Source organism: Cryptotermes secundus, unplaced genomic scaffold (genome assembly GCF_002891405.2).
Source record: "Cryptotermes secundus unplaced genomic scaffold, Csec_1.0 scaffold50, whole genome shotgun sequence".
Lineage (NCBI taxonomy): Eukaryota > Metazoa > Arthropoda > Insecta > Blattodea > Kalotermitidae > Cryptotermes > Cryptotermes secundus.
The window spans coordinates 1,637,030-1,641,598 of NW_019721758.1; the positions used below are offsets into that span (position 1 = coordinate 1,637,030).

The following is a 4,569-nucleotide window of genomic DNA, read 5'->3' on the forward strand; positions in this document are numbered from 1 at the left end:
CAGAGAGTGTCGCGTAATTTATTTGTGAGATGCGCGGCATGTTTGCAAGCAGAAGGAGGTCACTTTCAGCACCTGTTATAAACCACGGTAAGTTATCTTTTTACTGTATTCTTATAAATGTGTGCATGTAGAGCAACTGATGGACGGAGACTCAGCGACACCACTACACTCACGCTATCGGGGAACGGCACTGCAGTCGCGGGGAGGAGTTGCATCCGTTCTGCGGTGGTATGACTCACGGCAAATTGCAGCCGCGGCGCGCACTTGATTGTACGCACTGTAGTTAGGAATGGCAAGCAGACTTAAAATATGTAGGAATGGGATTTATATTGTAAATAACATGATGCCACACCTCCTGAACCAGTGCACATGCCAGCAAAGCTGTGCAGCACAGACAAAAATAGTTAAGAAGTAATGAAATATTAATTCATATCACACTGTTCCCAACTAAACCTGTTTTAACACCCAATATAAGTATGCTTTCATTCTTATCTGTCATGCCTTTCAATTCAATTAGTCAAATTTGGTTCTGATAACAGGAAACATAGCCGGTCATGGTAGCCGACTGGTCTAAGGCATGCACTGTCTTCGCTCGCTCAGAAGCCAGGATTGTGTGTTTGAATCCCACTCAGGTCATGGATGTTTAGTGTTTGTGTGTGTGTGTTTCTATGTTTGTGTACAGGCAGAGGCCTTGCGAAGAGGTGATGATCACCTGCCCAAGGAATACTAACAAACATCTTATTAATGAGGAACCAAAACTGGCATGTCAATATTATGACAGCTATGTAAGACCACATCAACACTCTTCTCCTCCTAATGTAGAAGAATACAGCAAAATCTCATTTAAAATTAAACAACCTACCAACACTGGGTTGAGAGAACTGCCCACATACACAGCATGGGTAATCATTCCTCATACATAGTCCTGTGAGCTGAAAGAGCTTCATAATAATCATTAATCTGAACATTGCTCATTTATTTACATTTGTCAGAACAAAGAGGACACGTGTATTGTTGAGTCTTGAATTACTTTCTGGTGCATTTTAAAATTACTGATTTAAAAGTGCTACTCACTAAATTCTGAGGGGGAGGGAGACATTTCAGAGACTGAAGAACATTATGCTCTTCAGTTGACATGCTGTTATATACTGGAATAATTCTATACTTCACCTACATAACTGATTCTGCAGTTTCTATATATTATAATCATAACATTAATTACCCATCTGTCATGACTACCATCAATGAAAACTGCATTTTTCCTGTGTGTGATTCACTTCATGATTACATCTACCCCAGAAAATTACACAATGCACTATTCTATCAATTTTGTGCACGAAGTATGGTTAAACAACAATACCATTATTTCAGCCTATCAGCATGATTATAACACCGTAACAGGCATATAATATCATATATGAGGGCATGGAATGGAATTTCCTTTCCATGAAAGCAAAAATCTAAATTAAGATAAGTTACAGACCTCATAATGTGTCACTGTCACAAACTGTCCCCATTTATATGACAGCATTATAAAAATAATAATTAAAAACCTCAATTAAAAACTGTACTTATTAATTTCTAGCTACAGAATATTCAGAGCTATGGCCTTATTTGTTACAAGATGACATTTCTCATCCTCATAATACATGTCTATTTTATTTCTTCCTTCTTACTTCCAAACCCAGTGGGGAAGTTTGTTTCAGTCAGGTTTACAGCAATCATACAATACAGCAAAATTAAGCCTCTAGATATAAAATATCAGAGTAAAAAATGTTAAGCACAGTAATTAAAAAACATTACACAAAGTGACTCCATAACTCCACAGAGCTCAGTCCTTGAGGAGGCACCGGCCACTTAGCAACTGAATTTCAAAATATCTTAAGAACTCCAAAGGATTATCACCGTGTTCACGAGAGCCTTCCACTTGTCCTTATCCTGTGTCATATTAATCCAGTCCATACCACCCAATCCTAGTTCTCAATGATCCATTTTAATATTATCCTTCCACTAACATCTAGGTCTTTCTAGCGGTCTCTTTCCCTTTAGCTTTCTCACCAAAAGCCTCCATGCATTCATTCTTTCCCCCTTGTGTGTTACAGGCCCTTCCCACCCTATCTTCCATTACTTGATCATTCTGATTATGTTTGGAAACTCCTATAAGTTATGAGGCTTCTTAGTTAAGAAATTTTCTCCAACCTGCTATTATTTCACCCCTCTTTGGTCCAAATATTCTCCTCAGCAATGTGGTCGCAACTACGTTTGGTCTATATTCTTCCCTTGCTGTGAGAAACCAAGTTTCATTTCCATACAAAATTACAGCTTTGTATATTTTCATTTTCATGATTTTCTGACAGAAAACAAAATGACAAAAGGTTTCGAACTGAACAGTAGCAGGCATTACCGATATTTCATCTACTCTTTAATTTTTTATGAAACAATCTTGATCTGTTACTGCCACTGAAGTCATACCAAGACAAAATTAATCATTTAACAGTCATTCCAAGTGGCTCACTGTATTTGGCAACATCATTTGACTGACTTCTTTATTAAATCTCTCCTTCTGTAATCTGTACCGTTTACTTATTAACCTAACTGAATTTGATTACTTTCTGTGGGAAATATTATAGGCAAATCTGCTGGGTATGTATTTAACCACAATGTGACACTCAGAATAGCAATGGCATCTACAACTAGAAGAAATGAATTCAATATCTCGGAACACATTGCAATAAAGCTTCCTATTAAAAAAAAAGATCTACACATTGTGTAAGTCCCGCGTTATAACACATTAATGTTAAATACCATGAAAATAAAAATACCTCAAACCACGGAGAAAAAAATACAACATATATATACATATATCGTTGCCATAGTTACGATCAGATCCATTGCAACCTTGAAAATGGTGTTCCCGCCTAGACAAAAAGTGAACTCGTCCACAATTCACAACATTCTAAAATGTACGGAATTAACAGTAAAACCAAAGTACACGCTTAGTATAATAGAAACAACCAAGCTTTAGAAGGGAATTACATACACAGTTATACATAAGAGCTTAATAACGAAGTCAAATAAAATGTTGGATTTTAAATCGCAAGAGCGGGATCAGCACGTAACGAATTCCACTCTGCCGATGTCAAGTCTTATTACAATGAATTTTGCACTATTTTAACATAAAGTACATACATTCTACGTGCAATACATTTCCATCACTTACCGTATATGCACCTAGATAAATTATCTGACGTCTTGGTACAATACCTTCACTTTCCACCATGTATATTTAACAATTTCCTGCACAAACCGAACTACACACAACCTCCCATTCTCCTATGGAAAACCGTAGAATGTCTGTTGGCCCCGGACAAAGACTGCCTGAAATTTGAAATTCTGCGCTCGTCATTGGCTAGTACAAATCGTAGGATTTTCCCGGGTTTGTATGATTGGTGTGCCTTAGGAGAGGGGGATGAGGTCGTGTCCAAATCGAAAATGGTGCACATGGCCGACAATAAATGCCACCAATAAAATATTGTTTATAATCAGATATCACTCAAAATTACAATTCAACACATAGCACAATTTCAAATAATTATCACTAATCCCGAAATCATGTAATAAACGAACATATCCAAAGACTTGTGCTAGCTATATTGTACATAACATCACCACAACCATGTTTTCACCGTAGAAAGAACACACCCAAGACCCAACCCTTTTATCTTTATAAACATGGCCGTCATGAACAGGCGGCAAAATCATCAGAGGACCATGAAATTAAGAGATACCAAATAAGTTCACTTATTTTAGGCATAAAATTAGCAATACACAGGAAACTTCGAGGAGTAACAAATAAAATTTGATGCGATATCATAAGTGAACTAATAACATGGATAAATCTAAAAGTATGTTTACTCTGGAGTAGTCTATTACGGCAAAATAGAGGGGTGAAGGTTGCAGAGGTAAACAACACAAAGGCGGGAAATCGTTGCCTAAGGAGCACTGCAACCACGTGTTTCCTTTTCAATTCACATACTTACACGGATATATACTATATATGTTATTTAATGGCATCCTTTGAGTAGTATAGATTACATATTGTTAATTGACATAAATTAATAAGCGGACGCGTTAACAACAATGTGCCACCAAATACCAGAAGTAAATACGTATTAAATACCGTAACCAACTAACACTTCATATTTTCTAAGATCTAAGGTTTCATGTCGGTGACAATGAGCTTACTGCCACTGTGACGCCATGTTGCTTGGTACATGGGTATCAACGTTTCGGAGGAACCTGCGACCATGAAGACAAAGGCATCAGGTTCCTCGAATGCGATGGTACCTATAAACCAAATCAAGACATCGTCAGTCCACACACTCATTTTTACCTACGGAGTTATAGGTATAGCAACAGTACATTACACCCATAACAGTTCAATCTGTATACATCTAATGAATATTTAGCATCCTACTCAATGGTGACAAAATGGGGTTTGATCCGACACAATGACGTTTCTTTCCTGGCGGTATTTATTTCAGGGGGGGGGGATGGTAATTTACGTCA

At 37.4% G+C, this 4,569-nt stretch overlaps 1 protein-coding gene across 2 annotated transcripts in view; it reads right to left on the reverse strand.

Annotated features, from left to right (window-relative positions):
- Positions 1–4,028, reverse strand: part of LOC111875622 (forkhead box protein A2-A) — a 28,995-nt gene extending 24,967 nt beyond the window's left edge. The window contains exon 1 of one of the 2 annotated variants that reach the window (XM_033755881.1): positions 3,265–4,028. The gene's annotated coding sequence lies outside the window, so the exon portion shown is untranslated. Of the gene's footprint in view, positions 1–3,220 lie in introns of both variants that reach the window. The other variant, XM_023872003.2, reaches the window with a different exon arrangement.
- Positions 4,029–4,569: the final 541 nt, after the last annotated feature.